The sequence below is a fragment of the Aquarana catesbeiana genome, linkage group LG13 (assembly GCF_042186555.1).
Source record: "Aquarana catesbeiana isolate 2022-GZ linkage group LG13, ASM4218655v1, whole genome shotgun sequence".
Lineage (NCBI taxonomy): Eukaryota > Metazoa > Chordata > Amphibia > Anura > Ranidae > Aquarana > Aquarana catesbeiana.
This window is the reverse complement of record NC_133336.1, coordinates 213456450-213478925: the sequence shown is the minus strand read 5'-3', so window position 1 is coordinate 213478925 and position 22476 is coordinate 213456450.

Genomic DNA, 22476 nt, shown 5'->3' with positions numbered 1-22476 from the left:
CCTCCCTGTGTATGACCTTGGCCTGGCTTACGTTTATGTCTCTGGAACATCCCTTGTCCATCTGCTGATCTGCTGTGTATGACCCTGGCCTGGCTATTGTTTATGAACCTGGTACTTCCCATTTATTGCACTTATCTGTCTGTTGTTATTTGTGGGTCTCTGTCTGTGGTTGGTTATTGCACTGTGTCATATTGGAGTTGGTTGTTTTATATTACTCACTTTCTTTAATAAATTATTATATTTTCACTTATATACGTTTGGGTGTCCTCTGTCGCAGATCACACGGTTCTAGTCACACCTGTTCATGACACCTAGCAACACAGTGCGGCCATGATCGCCGTGGTGCGTGCCCCGGAGGGTGGGCGAGAGCGGCCGTACTGTGCCGCCATCATATGACGGTTGCCCAGAACAAGAGCTGCACTGCCCCGCCATCATATGATGGTGGGTGGGCGGCAACTGGTTAAAATGTTCACAAAATATTCAGCTATCTGGCTCTATCTTTTCAGTTTGATATCTTTTACAGTTTTTGAGAAAAAGCTTTTTGTTTAGAGGTCATTTCAAGAAATTTTAGCCATTAATCAGAGTGTACTGTGTTTGTTTTTACCAAAGCTTCTGTTATACACAGGGGGGGAGGTGGCTGGAGCATCTCAGCTCTGAATAAGAGCCCGGGGGAGGGGACAGACACACCATGTACTGATTTATAATAGAGGAATATGATGGGGAAATTCTGATGGGGGCAGTTTGATGGTGGCAATATGATGGGGGCAGTTTTGATGGTGGCAATATGATGGGGCAAATTTGATATGGGCAGTTTTGATGGTGGCAATGATGGCGCAGTTTTCATGGTGGCAATATGATGGGGCAGTTTTGATGGTGGCAATATGATGGGGCAGTTTTGATGGGGGAAATATGATGGGGCAGTTTTGATGGGGGCAGTTTTGATGGTGGCAATATGATGGGGCAATATGATAGGGCAGTTTTGACGGTGGCAATATGATAGGACAAATTTGATATGGGCAGTTTTGATGGTGGCAGTTTTGATGGTGGCAATATGATGGGGGCAGTTTTGATGGTGGTAATATGATGGGGCAGTTTTGATGGGGGCAATATGATGGGGTAGTTTTATGGGGCCATTTTGATGGTGGCAATATGATAGGCTGTTTTGATGGGGCAGTTTTGACGGGGCAATATGATGGGGCAGTTTTGATGGGGGGAATTTTGATGGGGCAGTTTTGATGGGGGTCATTTTGATGGTGGCAATATGATGGGGCAATTTTGATGGGAGCAATATGATGGGGAAATTTAGATGGGGCAATATGATGGGGCAGTTTTCATGGTGGCAATAGGATGGGGCAGTTTTGATGGGGCAATATGATGGGGGAAGTTTTGATGGTGGCAATATGATGGGGCAGTTTTGATGGTGGCAATATGATGGGGCAAATTTGATTGGGTAAATTTGATAGGGGCAGTTTTGGTGAGACAGTTTGATGGTGGCAATATGATGGGGAAGTTTTGATGGGGCAGTTTTGACTGTGGCAATATGATGGGGGCAATTTTGATGGGGCAGTTTGATGGGGGCAGTTTTTATGGGGGCCGTGTTGATGGTGGCAGTTTTGATGGGGCAGTTTTGACAGTGGCAATTTTGATGGGGGCAGTTTTGATAGGGGCAGTGTTAATGGTGGAAATATGATGGGGCAGTTTTGATGGGGCAATTATGACTGTGGCAATATGATTGGCCAATTTTGATGGGGGCAGTTTGATAGGGGCAAGTTTGATGGGGCAGTTTTGATGGGGGCCATTTTGATGGGGCAAAATGATGGGGGCAGTTTTAATGGTGGCAATATGATGGGGCAGTTTTGATGGGGCAAATTTAATGGTGGCCATTTTGATGGGGCAATATGATGGGGAAGTGTTGATGTATAAAATTCTTCACATTTCCCAGCGAAATGCACAGCCAACTTCTTTTTTAAGTACAATTGAGAAGGGGAGTTGGGACTTTAAATGAAGCATTTGGTTAGTGGAGGTAAAATAAACCATATTTGAAATGCAATATAAAATGTTTATTGATTGTACAAAGTGACAGACAATAAAAGGGTATTCATTTCATATGCAGTAAAACATTCATTGTATATATGTATAGGAGATGTACAAATAGCATAGGCATATTAAATATATATACACATATAGCAGCACATGCTCTGATATAAATGAGAATAGTAGTAAAGCATAATATTGTTAGCAACAATATGCCTGATAGCGACACATGCACCCACATAGTAAATGTGCATTTATTGAGTAAGGAAAAAATAATAATAATTTTACGATGTAATTAGGGGGAACAGATGGTACAGATGACTATGGTTGCATATAAGATAGCTGAGCCATCAAAAAACAAGGCTCGACGCGTTTCGTGGGTATTCCCCACTCATCAGGAGCTGATGCAAATAAATTTCCTATGGGATGTATATAAAAGTATAATGAACCACATAGTCCATATAAAAAAGTAAAAAATAAATAAATGAACATTAGGTATATAGAGTTGTTTTTGCCAAACACACTCACCAACTCAGGCAGCAAGTGCAATGCGCGGAGGTGGGCGCACGGCAGGCCACGGATGTAAAACTCTCCACGGGAGCCGAGGCGGCATACATATAGATGCGACATCGGGCAGGATGAAAGGAATAGAATGGGGCAGAGTGTGTTCACAAAAGGGAGTGTGTTATCATGGGAACAAGCACATCTGGGAACAAAATAGTATTATTCTATTAGATATATATAAGGTTTGTGGTAAGTATTTTATACATTAAATATTGAATAATGAGCCCAGTGAGTTCCAAGGTTGGTGATAGTCTGAGTAGATAGATATGTAAGGAAATCTATGCCTAAGAATAGGCGACATAGGAGTGAATATAAGGATAACCCAAGTGGGTGGGAGTGTGGTGGTAACAAGTGCATGGAAAATTGCAGATATAAGATAACAGGAGAGTATGAGGGAGACAAGTTCACCAAAAAAAGTACATGAACCAAAGAGAAAGAAACAATACGTGAAGAGAACGAGAAGAAAGAGGGGGAGAAAAGAACCTACCCGTATGTGGCATCCAGAGGCACTGACAGCCGAACCCCAAGGTAGGGCTGGTGTGCAGAGACCCCAGAGAGAGACTGGCCGTGCGATTTAACTTCTTTTTTAAATCGCTGACATGCCCATGTTCTTAAATTTTATAGTGATACGTTCACAAAGGCCGCGTGTCTCTGACGGTGAAGTCGCTGTTTCCATAGCATGTACTGTTGTGGATTTATTAAGCCTTGTTTGAAGGGTTCTCTCACACTGTCTCTCACTCAGGCAGCTAGCAGATAGTGAGATGCTATTCAGCATTCCCACCCATTATATCCAGGAAATGCATTTTTTAGTTATATATAGGAATCAACCGCGGTATATGTCAGAGCTATATAAATGTATAATAATAATAGTGTGTGACTGTGAGGGGAGGGGATATTAGAGTGTAAGCTCCTCTGGTACAGAGACTGTGACTGGCTCAGTGATCTCTGTACAGCACAGCGGTATATGTCAGAGCAATATACATATTATTTGTGTGTGTGTGTATATATATATATATATATATATATATATATATATATATATATATATATATATATATATACATACATATATATATATATATATATATATATATATATATTTGAACAGCAGATAGCATGATTGTAGCTTCTGTAAGGGTATATATAAATCAGAACAGCAGAGGGCGATGTTGTAGCTTTGTACCAATGTAAGGTTTTATATAAAGTAGAACAGCAGAGGGCGATGTTGTAGCTTTGTACCAATGGAAGGTTCTATATAAAGTAGAACAGCAGAGGGCGATGTTGTAGCTTTGTACCAATGTAAGGTTTTATATAAAGTAGAACAGCAGAGGGCGATGTTGCTGCATTGAATTGTTTTAGGGTTTATATGATACAGCCGAGAACTTATGTGACTAACAGAGGGTACAACTCTTGCTGCAGCCATTACAGCTCCCAGTACCTGAAACATGTTAGGATTAGGAAGCCATGTAAAGTGCTGTAATATTATTGGTTCATAGAGCAGAGCCCTCCCACTGTCAGCCTGATTTCTGGTTCTCAGAATATGGAACAATACTAAATCATAATTTCTTTTGTCTGCAGAGATCCATTTATGGTTCTCATTTCTGATTGGTTTCTGTGAGTTGATGGCTATTTCCACCCTTTTATATGAAGTCAGAGAAATCTACCAATAAAATAATTCGTAGGAAGCTGACCAGAACAATATTTTAATGTTTTAACATTTTTAGCACAAATACTGCAAATGCTTTTTATTAATATTCTTTGCCATGTCACTCTTGCTAATGGCCAGGTAAATCCAGAAATGCATAAATTCCTTAAAGGTCACCTTCCTGTCCATGTTTTTATCCATCTCATGGATGAGTGTCCTCATGGGCACATAATTCCCATCTCCCTGTAAGACAGAATTAGGACATATTTTCATTTTAAATTTATTTTCTTTTTACATGAGATTTCCTGCATTAGTTTGTGTCTCTGCCCCTCCCACAATGGGGAGATTTCCTGCATTAGTTTGTGTCTCTGCCCCTCCCACAATGGGGAGATTTCCTGCATTAGTTTGTGTCTCTGCCCCTCCCACAATGGGGAGATTTCCTGCAGTAGTTTGTGTCTCTGCCCCTCCCACAATGGGGAGATTTCCTGCATTAGTTTGTGTCTCTGCCCCTCCCACAATGGGGAGATTTCCTGCAGTAGTTTGTGTCTCTGCCCCTCCCACAATGATGAGATTTCTCCCAGTAGTTTGTGTCTCTGCCCCTCCCACAATGGGGAGATTTCCTGCAGTAGTTTGTGTCTGTGCCCCTCCCACAATGAGGAGATTTCCTACAGTAGTTTGTGTCTCTGCCCCTCCCACAATGAGGAGATTTCCTGCAGTAGTTTGTGTCTCTGCTCCTCCCACAATGGGGAGATTCCCTGCAGTAGTTTGTGTCTCTGCTCCTCCCACTATGGGGAGATTTCCTGCAGTAGTTTGTGTCTCTGCCCCTCCCACAATGGAGAGATTTCCTGCAGTAGTTTGTGTCTCTGCCCCTCCCACAATGGGGAGATTTCCTCCAGTAATTTGTGTCTCTGCCCCTCTCACAATGGGGATTTTCCCTGCAGTAGTTTGTGTCTCTGCCCCTCCCACAATGGGGAGATTTCCCTGCAGTAGTTTGTGTCTCTGCTCCTCCCACAATGGGGAGATTCCCTGCAGTAGTTTGTGTCTCTGCTCCTCCCACTATGGGGAGATTTCCTGCAGTAGTTTGTGTCTCTGCCCCTCCCACAATGGAGAGATTTCCTGCAGTAGTTTGTGTCTCTGCCCCTCCCACAATGGGGAGATTTCCTCCAGTAATTTGTGTCTCTGCCCCTCTCACAATGGGGATATTCCCTGCAGTAGTTTGTGTCTCTGCCCCTCCCACAATGGGGAGATTTCCTCCAGTAATTTGTGTCTCTGCCCCTCCCACAATGGGGATTTTCCCTGCAGTAGTTTGTGTCTCTGCCCCTCCCACAATGGGGAGATTTTTTGCTCAGTGACACTCCCACAGCTTTCAGTGAATGTCTATTCTCCATATTTGAGTCGGTAATCACATGAGACAAATGTAAGGATGGGATTGGCTGCCCTCTGGGGTGTCCCCACCAATAGGTGTCACTTACATAGATTGCGGGGAATTCAGCTCTGATGAAGTCATTCAGGTTGTCTGGGCTCAGCGTGTTCTTGTCTTTGCTACACTTAGAGGCGTAACTGTCAAATTTCATCACCATCAGGAACATGATTACCTTCACCGTCAGATTACTATCCTGGAGAGAGAAGAAAATGAGAGATCCCAACGAGATCCACCGAGATCACCTCCCCCTCCCACAGTGAGGCCGGGGAGAGAGAGACAGAGGGCGGGGTTACTGAGAGAGGGCGGGGTTACTGGGAGAGAGCAGGATTACTGGGAGAGGGTGGGGTTACTGGGAGAGGGTGGGATTACTGGGAGAGGGCGGGGTTACTTCCAACTATTATCATTATTTACTATTATTATTAATATTCATAATGATTGTAAATAATAATGTTACAGATCAGCACAGCAGAGCCCCTCCCCCATTAGAGTTCATATCGCTCCCCGATCTCACTACCAGCCGGACTCCTCTTCATCAATTGTCATTTTATCCCTCCGAATATCATAAAACACAAAAGCAATGGAGCTTCCTCTGCTCTGCTGGGCCCTGGTACAAAGTCTGGGGGAGTGTCTGGCACAAAGTTTTGGGGGGAGTCAGGTACAAAGTCTGGGGGGGTGTTGGGCACAAAGTCTGGGGGGGTGTCTGGCACAAAGTCTGGGGGTGTGTATCACAAAGTCTGGGGGGTCTGAGGCACAAAGTCTGGGGGGGTGTCGGGCATCAGGTCCACCCATCAGCTGCTCTGTGTTGCCAAATAAAATGTAATGAATATCTTATTTGTTGTTTTTAGTGACTTTGGCTCCGCCTTGTCCTCTCTCTGCTGTTTCTAGTTCGGCGTTTCTGTCCGGTTGCTCCACCTCCTCTGCAGCAGCCGGGGGGACAGCTAACATTTTCCTAATTGTGTCCAGCCAGTCTTGTGATTTACACTGCGTGCTGCTTAGCTGAAGGGGGTCTCTATTGTGCCTATTATAGGACCCCGTGGGGGTGGGAAGGGGGAGGGGATAACATGAGTGGAGGGTGGAGATCCCTATACATGGATTTTGTTACATCTTCTTTAATCTGCATCTGTGCAAAATTGTATTATTGTTTTATTATCAATATTTGTATTATTGTTAATATTGTAATATTATTTATTATTATTGTGTTGTTGTTGTTTATTTTATTATGGTGTAATATTAATAGCATTACTATCAATATTGTGTCTAATATTATATAATTGTTATTATTATTATTATTATTATTATTATTATTATTATTAATATTTTTATTATTATTATTATTATTATTATTATTATTATTATTATTATTATCATCATTTTTTTAATTTTGTAGTTTTTTTTATTATTATTGTATTATCGTTGTTATTATATTTTTGTATTATATTATATAATTTTTATTATTGTCTTTATTGTTATCAATATTTTTATGAATTTTCTAGTATTTTTCTTATTGTATTATCATTGTTATTATTATTTTTTATATGATATAATTGTTTTTATCATTATCAATTTTTTTTATTAGTAACATTGTATTTTATTTTTTCATTGTATTATCATTGCTGTATTTTTATTATGTTGTAATATTATCATTATTACAATATTTTTGATATTATATAATTGTTGTTTTTATTATCCATATTTTTATTATTGTATTATTGTTGTTATTATTATTATTATTATATTATTTTGTAATATTATCATTATTATCAATATTATTTTTAATATTATATAATTGTTGTTGTGGGTTTGTTTGTTTTTTTTTTTTTAATTTATCAATATTTTTTATTAATATATATTTTTTCATTATATTATTGTTATCTTATTATATTATTAGGTTTTAATATTATCGATATTATATAATATTATTGTTATTATCATTATTATTATTTTTATTATTAATATTGTTGTTTTTTATTATTATAATTGTATTGTCCTTGTTAATAAAATGTTGAGGGCATGTGGCCTGGTACGGTTCAGGAGGGGGCGCTCTCTCATCCCGCCCCTTTTTTGCTCGTCCTGGTATGGATTTATAGAGGAGCTCCCACGCCATTTAAAAAAAAAATTGTCACATGGTTCTCCTTAATATCCATACCAGACCTGAAGGGCCTGGTATGGAATTTAGGGGGAACCCCACGCATTTTTTGAAAATTTTGGTTCGGGGTTCCCCTGCGGGGAAATTCCATGCCGTTTTTATCAATGAACTTTTATGTTTATTGCCGGACTCACAATTCATTATAGCCGGCACTAGCACTAGCACTTTTAAATGGAAGAGAAAAGGGGGTTCCCCTAATGGACTTTTTAGGCACTCAATTGCATACTATATAAAAAAAGTATATGTATATACTTTTTTATATATTATGCAATTGAGTGCCTAAAAAGTCCATTAGGGGAACCCCCTTTTCTCTTCTGTCTCAAATATTGGATGTGGCACGTATCCCCAACATAGGTTAGCCATTCTTCTTTTTCTCTCCGTAGCACTTTTAAATGACTTTTTTTCCTTTAAAAATGTCATTTTGCTTTCAGACTGTTCTAAACACGGGAAACATGCGCCCCTTTACAGGCATACTATAGACACCCCCCAGCTACGAAATTTAAAGGGATATTACACTTTTATTGTTTCATTTTAAGCATTATTAAAATCACTGCTCCCAAAAAAACATCCTTTTTAAAACTTTTTTTTGCATTGATCCATGTCCCCTGGGGCAGGACCCGGGTCCCCAAACACTTTTTATGACAATAACTTGCATATAAACCTTTAATATTAGCACTTTTGATTTCTCCCATAGACTTTTAAAGGGTGTTCCGCGGCTTTCAAATTTGCCGCGAACACCCCAAATTGTTCGCTATTCGGCGAACAGGCGAACAGCCAATGTTCGAGTCAAACATAAAGCCCATCCCTATATATGAAGCGAAGGTACGGTTCGGCCTATACTGAGCCCCTAGATTAATGGTTAAAGTGGACAGGGATCCACAACGGGTAAATGGGTTACAACCATAGTCCACAGGGACTAAGAATCATGCCGAGTAAACAGCTAGAGAAACAGCTATCTATGTGAGCAGGATGGATGAAGGGTGATAAATAACACGAGACAGAAAGGGACATTTCGATTTTAAGTTGTGGGATGAATTTGGGGTCAGGCATAACAGAGAAATGGAGAGGTAAAATAGAATACAATTCTATACAGAACTTACAAATTTCCATTACAGTCTCCTCTCTTTCGATCAATATTTTGATCACTAACCATACCTGCTATCGCCTTTAACCTGGAACCTCCACACGCTTAGGTGGAGGTAGTCCTGACCAAAGAGGCAAAAACTCCATTGTGGAGAAAATAATAGCTGAGCAGCTTTTTTCATAAGACAATACATGGGATGCAAAGGATAGCGGAACAAAATAAAGAAAGCAGAAGTTAAGCAAGGAAATATTAAAAAAGTTAAAAGAAAGTGAGAGAATGATATGCATGTGTTGTGTACAAATGGGGAAAAATGTAAGCGATTTTAGAGAGATATTGGTGTATGTGTGTGAATGCTGGGACCTTTATTTCTATTTCTTGTGTGTGCGTCATGTATGCAGATGTGACCCCCTCCTTTGTGCTCTCCTGAAAGAATGTAGCTGGGATGAGAAGTCAGTGATAAGCTGGAAGGACACCATGCCAATTTCTGTTTTTTTAGACAAAACATTTATAACAAAATGTGCCGGGTTAACGAATCTAATGATAAACAATGTGATCACAATTATTTTTGAATCTGTTTTCCAAACATGGTAAAATGAAGGTTACATTTAACCGAGTATTACACAAATTCAATATCCTTTGATCGTGGAAACAGTGCATTTAAGAAAGGGAAATTAAGTAAAATTAGGTAAAATGTCCTAATTTAAGGAAATATATCTCTGGATATATATTAGAATTAGGGTGTGATATTGAAATTATCATTTGAGTATTAATTTCTAATATGAGTTTAATAATTTTATTAATAATATAGATCTATTATAACTGGTTTAGACAACCTTTGGTTGGAAATGAAATCCAGGTTATTGGAGAAATTTGTAAAATGAGTTTAGTTTAGATTAAGATACCGTATATGCTCGAGTATAAGCCGACCCAAATATAAGCCGAGGCACCTAATTTTACCACAAAAAACTGGGAGAACTTATTGACTTGAGTATAAGCCTAGGGTGAGAAATGCGCAGCTACTGTAAGTGGAAAAGAGGGTCAACAATGCCCATTTGCAGCCTCACTGTGCCCATTTGCAGCCATAGGTCCCCCGAACTTGAAACTCGGTAGTTAAGGGTTCCTAGATTCCCCCTAGCTGCAGTCAAAATTTGGGGTCTCTGGACCCGAAGGGTCCCGAAATGACATTGCTGCAGATGGACACAGTTGACCAACTTTGGGCCTCTGTATCTTGGGGCCACTTTGTGCTAGGAACCCCAAATTTGGTGTGCAAACCCAGTGGAACTAACACTACAACAAATCCAAGCTGTGGTTCCTAGCACCAAGTGGCCCAGAGATACGAGGCCCAAAAGTCTGTTTGGAAAAATTTAAGCACTTTTCTGCAGCAGAGAATTACATTTTTTGAACTGACTTTGGGGCCCCATATCTTGGGGGACACTTGGTGCTAGGAACCTCAGCTTTGGATATGTTGTAGTGCTCGTTCTACTGGGTTTGCACCAAGGTTCCTAGCACCAAGTGGCCCAGAGATACGGGGCCCCAAAGTCGGTTCGGAAAATGTCATTCTCTGCTGCAGAAAATTGCTTGACTCGAGTATAAGCCGAGGGGGGGCATTTTCAGCACAAAAAATGTGCTGAAAAACTCAGCTTATACTCAAGTATATACGGTAACAATTTTGTAATTGTGTAATACACCCTTAATGGGAGGGAAAAAAAAGATTAAGATGAGGTTGTTAATTAAAATACAGCAGCCATAATATTTAACAAAGCCAAGATGGATGGGATACATAAGAATTTTTTCTACAAAAATGAAATCTAACGGTCTGATAATAACTTGATGTGCGGTCCATGATGTGAGAGTAATAATAAACTAGAAAAGGTACAATTTCTGGGGAAATTGTGAAAAGTGTTCTTGCCTCTACAACTGGAGTGGGCGGAGTAACTGGATGGAGTGGCTTGAGTAACTGTGAAAAGTGTTAAAAAGCTTAATATTTTAAAAAGTATAAATAGTAGTAAAAAAGTTGAAGTCCCATCATTAGCTGAAAGAGCAGAACATTTTTTTCAAAAGTTTTTTTTCTTTCAAAAATGATTTTTTTTTTTTTCAAAAATGATTTTTTTTTTTAAATGAAATTTTTTTTTCAAAAATTAATTTTTTTTTTCAAAAATTGATTTTTTTTTCATGGGGTGGTCATAATGTTTTGGCTGATCATGGGGTTGTCAGCTTTTGTCACCTCCCACTCTCGTTTTTAACATTTCACCATTCATTCCTATGGGACCAATTTCGCCGCAAAAACGACGATATTTTGTGAACCATTCTGTGAAACGTTCCACAAAATAATTTTTTTTTCATGGGGTGGTCATAATGTTTTGGCTGATCATGGGGTGGTCATAATGTTTTGGCTGATCATGGGGTTGTCAGCTTTTGTCACCTCCCACTCTAGTTTTGAACATTTCGCCATTCATTCTTACGGGACCAATTTGACCGCAAAAACGACGATATTTCGTGAACCATTCGGCGAAACGTTCCACAAAGTAATAGCACACCAATTAAATGACATTGAGGCCGGATTCACACTGGTATATTTCAGCTTTTCACAAAGTTCCACAAGGTAATAGCACACCAATTAAATGACATTGAACATTTCGCCATTCATTCCTATGGGACCAATTTCGCCGCAATAACGACGATATTTCGTGGACCATTTGGCGAAACGTTCCACAAAGTGATAGCACACCAATCGGGAACAATCCACACGTTTCGGTATATTACTTGTCTCAGTAGTGTAAAAACTGTGGGAGGAGTCTACAAGCATTATCAAGTCTAGCAGATGAAGGTATGACCAGATGCATTTGGGGGGTCTCAGCATCTTGTGTTTACAACCACTGTTTCCTAGCAACGCTCATGCCCTGTTTATGCTTCCCAAATACTGCTCAATACACAATACACAGGACCATGATAGATGTAGTAGCTGTGCAGTAATTCAAATGGCCGTATTTTAAAAACCTATAAATCCTACAGCGAAGATCTTTATATTGTGAGAATCACAAGACCCAGACCTAGATTTTGATATATATTATGTCTCTGAAATATTAAAATTGAAGGCACGGTCGCAGTTTAGAAATTGCCCTTCAAATTTGAAGGGGCTAGAGTGTAGTTTCAATGAATGTCAATGGACGGCGTGAGTTGCAAACAAATGGTCATATTGTGAAAACTATCAGGACTATGGCTTAGCCGTGGACATGTTTAGTGGCAGCAGGGATAGCTGAACGTTTTGATATAAGATTTGTGTAGGTGGGCTTGAAAATGAGGGAGTGGCGGCAGTTTAGAAATCATGTTCTGATTTTCCAGCTTTTGTCATCTCCCACTCTAGTTTCCCCATTCATTCCTATGGGACCAATTTCGCCGCAAAAACGACGATATTTCGTGAACCATTCGGCGAAACGTTCCACAAAGTAATAGCACACCATTCGGGAACAATCCGCACGTTTCGGTATATTACTTGTCTATGTAGTGTAAAAACTGTGGGAGGAGTTAGGGTGGTAAATTTGGCTATAATAATAAGAATAATATATATGTGAGATAACAGTAAGTGGTCTTGCTATGCAAGAACACTTAATAAAATTTAAATGTAACAGACCCATCACATCAAGTCCACACACCCTGTTAAGATAGATCCCACCTACAGCCAATTGTCTTGTTTTTGGTGTGGCTGAGAGCTTTCTGTTGTGTCATATACAGATTGTTGGTCCCTTTGTTTTTAGTTATTTTTGAAATCCAAAGCAGAATGTGTGGATTGTGAAATGATGTGCCCCTTTTCCTTGTAAGTGCCGTGGTATAACCAGAAGAATACTTTGGATTTATTGGACATCTCTGCATGATCGCAGGGTATTGTTATCATTTATTATGTTATATCAGGAAAATAATGTCAGAGGGAAACTAAGGACTTGTGTTATCTTGCTAAAACCAACAACAGAGCAAGCAATGAGAAATTATAATATTACCAGGAAAAAGTTGTCTTTTTAAAACATGAGACTGAACAAACAGCGTGATAGAAAACAAGCCATTGTAATATATTTATGCAAGCTGGACCCAGTAATGAAGGGTTCACCCCGACATATCAGAGCTGTAGCTTTTATGCAAAGGTGCTATTAGATAAAGTTACAGACATTATTTTGGTCAAATATTTAATTTTTAATGGTCCCACATTCTGTGCAGCAAATATACAGCCAACTAAATGTTTGTCTAATGAAAGGTTCAAAATATGAGTTTGTTTTGTTTGTTCATGTACAAATCTAACAATGAAAAATGCGTACATTTGTATCCAGCCACCTTATTGCCTCTATTGGAGGAGGCTGGAGACAAAGGAAAACCACATGTGTTACATTGATGACGTAGGAATCAGCTGCTGTGAGCCCCGTGCAGGACACACTTCCTGAAGACCCAGTTATTAAATTTTTTTGTAGAGTTATTCCTGGTTTTATAATGATGATGCAGTTTATCACCCAGAAGGACACTCTGTATTTATAGTCATTGGATTCTTTTTCCCCAGCTCAAGAAGCAGAGCTCCGTGTTTTAGCAAAGCTTGTGAGCTATAAAAAGAGTACCGTATATACTCGAGTATAAGCTGAGTTTTTCAGCACATTTTTTGTGCTGAAAATTCCCCCCTCGGCTTATACTCGAGTCAAGCACTTTTCTGCAGCAGAGAATGACTTTTTCCCAACCTAACACCAAGTGGCCCCAGGATATGGGGCCCCAAAATGGGTTCGGAAAAATGTCATTCTCTGCTGCAGAAAAGTGCTTGTCATTTTCTGAACTGAATGTGGGGCCCCGTATCTCGGAGCCACTTGGTGATAGGAATGCCAGCTTTAGATATGTTGTAGTGCTAGTTCCTCTGGGTTTGCATACCAAATGTGGGGTTCCTAGCACCAAGTGGCCCCAAGATACGGGGCCCCAAAATCTGTCAACTGTATCCATCTGCAGCAATGTCATTTCGGGACCCTTTGGGTCCAGAGACCCCAAATTTTGGCTGCAGCTAGGGGGCATCTAGGAACCCTTAACTGCCGAGTTTGAAGTTCAGGAGACTTATGGCTGCAAATGGGCACAGTGAGGCATGCAAATGGGCACAGTGAGGCTGCAAATGGGCATTGTTGACCCTCTTTTCCACTTAATGCCATGTACACACTCTGAAGGACTTTCCGATGGATGTTCGATGGAGTTCCAACGAAACGGTCTTGCCTACAAACGATTACACCAAAGTCCGATGGATTTGAACATGATGAGGTATGACCAGACTTAGAATAAGGAAGTTCATAGCCAGTAGCCAATAGCTGCCCTAGCGTTGGCTTTCGTCTGTCGGACTAGCATATAGATGAACAGATTTTTTGACCGGACTCGAGTCCGTCGGAAAGATTTGATCTAAAGTCCTTCTGATTTTCGACAGAAAAGGTCTGCTGAAGGTCCGATGAAGCCCACACACGGTCAGATTGTCCGACGGATTTGTTCCATCGGACAAGTTCGGTCGAAAAGTCCGGTCGTGTGTACACGGCAGTACAGTATCTGCACATTTCTCACACTAGGCTTATACTCGAGTCAATAGGTTTTCCAAGTTTTTTGTGGTAAAATTAGGTGCTTCGGCTTATATTCAGGTTGCCTTACTCGAGTATATACGGTATATATTTATATAGATAGTCAAGATATAGAGAGCTTTTGGTTCCATTTGAAGGGCCAGAAGTTTGTTTTTACTTCAACAGGTAAACCAATCAAGCATGCCAAGTTAATTTGATTGACTGTTTTCAGCCTTCGAGGTTCTTGCTGACGTAGCCATACTAACTTTAAAACTCACACATGGAAGCAGACCAGGCGACTAAGGATGCTGCATTACAGCCCTGGACACTTGCTGGGTCTGTGCTACTCACAGATTCCACCCTAGGTCTTGTCCAGTATAGCTGGGATTAATAATTCTAATTTAAGGACCCCAGAACGAGAAGAACAAGTGGTCCACAGGGGGCAACTTCTTATGAAACAGTACTTTAGAAAAATGTGATCTTTTATGTCTGCCAGCCACTCTTTTTGGTTTGGGAGTGTTACTCACTTGCTTATATTTTGTCTCAGCAGCTGAAGTCCTCCATTCAGATCTCACAGAGAATGTTGCTGATCATTTAAGGTTTTTGACAAACCCATTTATGTGTTTTCTCCCCAATTCCAGATCCTAAAAGTTTGGAAGGATCTAAAACTAAAGCCAGGTGACTTGTGGATGGTTAAGAGACATTTATATACAAGGAAATGTTTGGAGACTCAATACAGCATCTATGTCATGTACAGTTGTGCAAACCTTGAAGGAAAAGTCACCTGGATCCACCCCAGACACTGCAAAAAATGACTAAATTAAAGAAATACCTGTATTTGATTTGTTTCCCTCTTGGAATCACAGTCTAACGTACTATTTAGTCAAATATATATATAGTGATTTGATAAGTAGTTCAGCCATGTTGAAGTCATATTTGTCTTCTGTACGTCTTCCATTTTATGTAGAATTGTCTGTGTTTACATATGCTGATAAGTCAGCATGCCCACAATTCAGCTAGAAGGCCATTCTGGCCACAGGAGTGTACAGCCAGTACTCTGTAAATATGTCTTATCAATCATTTGTTTTTCACAATGAAAAGTCATTTTGTAATGAAAAAGTTGCTCAGCTATTATTTTCTCCACAATGGAGTTTTTGCCTCTTTGGCCAGGACTACCTCCACCTAAGCGTGTGGAGGTTCCAGGTTAAAGGTGATAGCAGGTGTGGTTAGTGATCAAAATATTGATCAAAAGAGAGGAGACTGTAATGGAAATGTGTAAGTTCTGTATATAATTGTATTGTATTTTGTATGTATTGCACACGGCCCTCACTGTGCACACAGCACTAATAATGTTTTCAGTAAATGTTTACATTCTTTTGAGTCCTGATAAGAATTAGCCTGCCTATGTAACGCCCCTTGTTGCCATAAACGTACAATTGTAATATTAATGTGATAGCTATGTAATCATGTGTATAAAAACCTTCAATTGCATCATAATGAACAGAACGGTTATTTGGAAAGATGCTCAGCGTATCTTTTGTGTCTGTTCCCTACTGCAGTAGTTATTATTAACTTGGAACCACTAATCAATATGAGGATAGGAGTTGCCTATCTTCAAAATGTCTCATGTTGTAATATTATTATTATCAATATTATTTTTAATATATAATTGTTGTTGTGGTTTTGTTTGTTTTTTTTTTTTATTTATTATCAATATTTTTTTATTAATATATATGTTTTCATTATATTATTGTCATCTTATTATTTTATTATGTTTTAATATTATTATCGATATTCTATAATATTATTGTTATTATCATTATTATTATTTTTATTAATATTGCAGTTTATTATTATTATTATTATTATTATTATTATTATTATTATTATTATTATTGTATTGTCCTTGTTAATAAAATAATGTATTATTATTATGTTGTAATATTAATATCATTATCAATATTATTTTAAATATTTTATTGTTTTTATTTTTCTATTTGTTCGGCTGGCTGCATACAAGAAATCTGTGTCTACAGGGTGTAATAATCATGGCATCATAAATGTAAACTATGTGTACCCCTAACACACCCGGGAGGTAAAATAGATGCTCTGGGGTAGAAATGGAGGACGAGGATTGGCTAAAATGGTGGGCGATATTTGCCGATCCCACCACTACCGACAGATGGCTTGCATAGGGTTAACACGTCATTCTATTCTATCAATCGGCAGACAAGTTAACATGAAGGGGCGATCAATCGAAATCAAAAATATCAAAAATATCTGTCCGATGGTCTTTGTTCCTCTACGGCAATCAGCGCCCTGCCCCTCCTCCACTCTGCACAGGCATATTCATGGACGCACTGCCGTGCCAATTGCTCATGTTCATGCCGGCTGGGTTTTCTTGGCCACCTCCTAGTCCGGGTGACCTGCACAGGTGGGCAAATGGGGGTCAGTTGTCTCAGACTACTCCAAAGGACAGGGGGCTGCTGAGAGAATGGAAAATAAGGAGACTTCTCAAGACTTTGGAGGTTTCCTGGTCACAGGTGTGAGATGACCTATTGAAGACGGATCTGAGGAAGGAGATGCCTTGTTTGAAAATGGAGACCGTTCCTATTTTCCAATCTCTTAGCGACACCCCCCAACTATCTGAGACAGCTGACCGCCATTTTGCTCACCGATGCAGGTGACCCTTGCCTATCGAGAATGTAACCTGGAACATGAAATGACCCCACCAGAGGAATCCCATAGGGAGAGCCCCATGCCAAGCTGGCCATGAATGTTGGCACTGCTACCACCCCCCCACACAAAGCAGACAGAGAGCAGAGTGTTGAGTACTCAGGGGTTCTCATCCATGCAGGGTTGGAGGTCCTGGGGTAGTCCAGGTGGAAAGGAGAGGACTGGTTTTCACAGTGAGCCGGGTGAGCTGAGCTTAGGACTGAGCCATGGTTGCTGGGCTGCCAAAAAACCTCCTTGGAATTCCTGAAGCCAAAAGGGAAACCCCAAAACCCCAGTGTGGTGATGGTGAACCTTTGACTTGTTCTGCAATTTTTGAAGCAGGGTTATGGACTGTCTCGTGTTTTCTGTTTGCTGAAGATGAGCTGTTTTTCTCTCTCTTTGCCTGTTTACTTGGAAGAAAAAGGGACTGTTTGCCTTTACCAACGTGCATGTCTGATGATCTTGAGCTCCACGGGTGACACAATCTATTAACCCTTTTCTACTCTATCCAAAACAAATTTTTGGCTATAGATACACATTGAAGGTACGACAATTATTGTAATTTTCTTAGTATATTAAAAAAAGTTTCAGGCTAGTCACAACTCCAAATCTCTGCCGTGGGACCCTGCTATTGGCAGCACCTGATGTGTGGGTCCAGAGCAGCTATCAGAAATTTTGGGGCCGCTTACACAGCTTTAGGCCTGGGACCCCCCTCCCCCCCCAGGCCTGACCATCAAAGTTCCCGAGAGCCCACCCACTGGCAATACAACTGAATCCACCCTTCAGTGCACCCACTTTTATTTTAACACTCTTGCAACTTAAATGTGTATTCAGAGTGATCAAAGCTTGCATCCCCATATATTCAACAAATAGTTGGCCCAATCCAGCAAAGAGACATCACCACATATTCAGCAAAGAGACATCCCCATATATCCAGCAAAGAGTTGGCCCAATCCAGCAAAGAGACATCGCCATATATTCAGCAGAGACAGCCCAACCCAGCAGAGAGACATCCCCATATATCCAGCAAAGAGTTGGCCCAATCCAGCAAAGAGACATCCCCATATATTTAGCAAAGAGACAGCCCAATCCAGCAGAGGGGGGCGGGGTCACCAGGTGGCCCCGCCCTCAGTTAAATAAGAACTCTCAGAAGAACAGAATCGTCACACAGGGGGAACCTCCTATGAATGTGGATCGTTCGAAGAATGAAGGTCGGAAGAAGACGCCGGGGGAAGATGCGGACGAGAAGACCAAAGGAAGAAGCAGAGGATCGGAGGAAGAAGCAGAGGAAGAAGCGGGGGAAGAACAAGATGGAGGAATAAAACCAAATGAAGACCAGAAGAAGATAGAAGAAGAAGCGGGGAAAGAAGAAGAAATTAATAAAGGAATTGTCAAAAAGCGTCTCTTGTCTTTTTTAACATTTTTGACATTTTTTTGTGAAATGGTAGGGGAACATTTGTACCCCATTACCATTTCACACAGGGGGGCCAGGATCTGGGGGTCCACTTGTTAAAGGGGGCTTCCAGATTCCAATAAGCCCCCCACCAGCAGACCCCCACAACCACTGGGCAAGGGTTGTGGGGATGAGGCCCTTGTCCCTATCAACATGGGGACAAGGTGTTTTGGGGGCTACTCCAAAGCACCCTCCCAATGTTGAGGGCATGTGGCCTGGTACGGTTCAGGAGGGGGAGCGCTCTCTCGTCCCCCCCTCTTTTCCTGTGGGCTGCCAGGTTGCATGCTCTGATAAGGGTCTGGTATGAATTTTTTTCAATGACTTTTATGTGTATTGCAGAGACCCGACCATTCATTATAGCCGCCACTACCGCTAGTACTTTTAAACACTTGCCGACCACCTCAAGCAGATATACTGCGGCAGAATGGCACGGGCAGGCAAAATCACGTACCTGGTACGTGATCTGCCTTCCGCGGGCTGGGGGCGCATCGCACCCCCCGGTGCCCGAGGCAGTCAGCATTGTTGGGGAAGCGATACAGGCTGAGGGGGAGGCCACTCATTCATGGCCACACCCTCACGATCGCTCCGCACGAATGAAAAATTCTTCCTCTGCTGCTGTAATGTAAACAGCAGCAGAGGAAGTGATGTCATCGCTCCTCGAGCCGATCTTTTTGTTCCGGCACCTAGGAGAGAAGACATCCAAGTAAGTGCACCAACACTACACTTCCAGTAGAACATGCCAGGCACACTTTTCACCCCCCAATCACCCCCCAATCACCCCCGATCACCCTCCTGTACCCCCTGTCACACTGACACCAATAGCAGTTTTTTTTGCATTGGTGTCAGTTTCTTATGCCGCGTACACACGGTCGGACTTTTCGTCTACAAAAGTCCGACAGCCTGTCCGACATACTTCGGCCTCCCCTTCGGCGGACTTGCGGCAGACTTTCTTATGAACGGACTTGCCTACACACGACCACACAAAAGTACGACAGCCTAGTACGCGGTGACGTACACCAAGTCCGACGAGACTATAAAACGGAAGTTCAATAGCCCGTACGACACCCTTTGGGCTCCTTCTGCTAATCTCGTGTTTATCTCGTGTTAGTAGAAGTTTGGTGAGAGACGATTCGCGCTTGTGAGACTCGTATTTTTCAGTTCGTTTTAACTGTTGTTCAGTCTGTGCTTGTGAGGTTTGTATCTGCTTTTCAGTGCGTTTGGTCAGTTGGCATTGAGAAATCTTTGTTTTATTGGCCGCTCGTTCCTGATTTTCAGGTCGCTCTTCACAGGCCTTGCTGTTCTTCAGTGCGTTCTGTTTAGTGCGTTCTGACCAGCCGACCGTTTTGAAACCATGTTACCTGTACGTACTCGTCGTCGAGCTCGTGCATTGTATGTGCTTGGTGCTGTAGTTTATTCTTCAGCCCAAGACCAGTCCATGAACAGGGCGAGGAGGAGTTCATGGACCAAGAATTGGTTGCTTCAGCGTGACCAGTTCTGCCACATGCCTTTGCTCCGTGAGATCCGTGAGAATAATCCTGAGGATTTCAGGAACTTTCTCCGGATGACGGACCCCGTTTTTGACCGTTTGTTGGCTTTGCTGACCCCCTATATCAGCAGGCAGGATACCTGCATGAGGCAAGCCATCACTCCGGAGCAGAGGCTGGTCGCTACCTTGCGGTATTTGGCCACAGGGAGAAGCCTGCAGGACCTTAAGTTCTCGACAGGCATCTCCCCCCAGGCTCTGGGGATCATTATCCCAGAGACCTGTTCTGCCATCATACAGGTCCTGCAGAAGGACTATATTAAGGTAAGATATTTTTCTTTTATTAGCATCACATGTTCTTTTATGTAATCTTTGATAATGTAATGTATTTCTTGCTTCAAACACTACTTACCATCATTGCAATATAGTGTGAATGTCCCCTTTTTATCCTCACACATGCTGGAATTTTTTTCCTGTTATTTTTTGTCATGCATGTATATTTTCCTTCAATAACCTTCCCAGCATGAAGTGATGGGAACATATCCACCTAGTCTACTCATTTGGAATGTATTTTGTTTGAGTGTATTTAGTGTGCTTATAATTAGCAATTAGCTAGATTTCCCAACCCCCCACCTAAACTCACTCCAAATAGTGTGCTGCTAATTAGCAATTATCTAGATTTCCCAACCCCCCCCACCTAAACTCACTCCAAATAGTGTGCTGCTAATTAGCAATTATCTAGATTTCCCAACCCCCCCACCTAAACTCACTCCAAATAGTGTGCTGCTAATTAGCAATTATCTAGATTTCACAACCCCCCCCACCTAAACTCACTCCAAATAGTGTGCTGCTAATTAGCAATTATCTAGATTTCACAACCCCCCCCCCACCTAAACTCACTCCAAATAGTGTGCTGCTAATTAGCAATTATCTAGATTTCACAACCCCCCCCCCCCACCCTCGTAAAAATTAGCTTGAATGTTCTGTGGTGTTGATTTGTCTAAAGCAAATATATGTTGCACTTTGCAAAATGCATGTGCACTCTACAAGTGCATTTGTTCCAGTGCTTTAGTAAATGAGCAGAAGCTCTGCTGATTTCCATCATCAAATCATATGCAAGCCTCAAAGTGTTTTCATTAATTGCCCTTGCATGTGATTGTGTACTCCTTGCAACATGAATGCCTTTTTACATTACCTCATTTACTGTAAGCTGGTTAGCAACTGCACCTGCAGAGTGCGACAACTGCAGTCTTGTAGCCTTTTTAGTCCCTAAATTCCTGCGTGTCCTAAAAGTAATCTTTTTTAGGGATTTCACAACCCCCTAAAATGTAATCCAATGTTCCATCAGAGGGGGTGAGCAATCTGATAAGTGTGCCTTTCCATATTAGTTATTCCAGAAGAATTAAATTATTGAATGTTATACTGATGCTGGGGAATAATGTTTTTAATTGTCTAATTTTCTTGCAATGTTAGCTTCCAAATTAATTGATTTTGGTTTTCTTGTTTGATTTCCCAGTTTCCTTCAACGCCACAGGAATGGCAGACTGTGGCATCCCATTTTGCCAGCCGTTGGGACTTTCCCAATTGTGGAGGGGCTATAGATGGGAAACATGTCCACATCGTGCCACCACCCCATTCGGGGTCATACTATTTTAATTATAAGGGGTTCCACAGTATTGTTTTAATGGCGGTGGTGTCGGCACACTATGATTTTTTATATGTGGACGTGGGGAAGAATGGCCGGATGTCGGATGGAGGAGTATTTGCCCAGACGGAGTTCTGCCAGCGTCTCCAGAGTGGTGGCCTGGGATTGCCACCTGATGCGGATAACGTGGAAGGACTCCCCTTTGTCTTCATTGCCGATGAAGCCTTCGCTCTCAGCAAGCACCTCATGAGGCCATTCCCCCAAAGAACCCTCACCCCGGAGAGGAGGGTTTTTAATTTCCGGCTGGCCAGAGCAAGAAGAGTGGTTGAGAATGCGTTTGGAATTCTGGCCAGCCGGTTCCGCCTGTTTCAAACAGCCATTAATTTGGCGGAATACAAACTTAATTTTATAATTTTATCGTGCTGCATTCTGCACAACTTTTTAAACAAACATTCTCAGAATTATATAGGCACAGTTGGGCCTGAGGCAGGACTTATTATAGATGCCAACCTTACGGGCCTGGATACTGTCCGTACTGGCTTGGCCCCCCAAAGTGCCCGTCAAGTTAGACAGCAATATGTTAATTATTTTATGGGTAGGGGGGCCATTGCAATGGGCCAGGATATATAATTTTTTACAATAAAAAAAATATTGATGAAATCTTGAATTATATTTATTGCTTGCCTTTCTTTTGGGCTTTCTCCTAGGTTATGGTCGAGCAGTTGT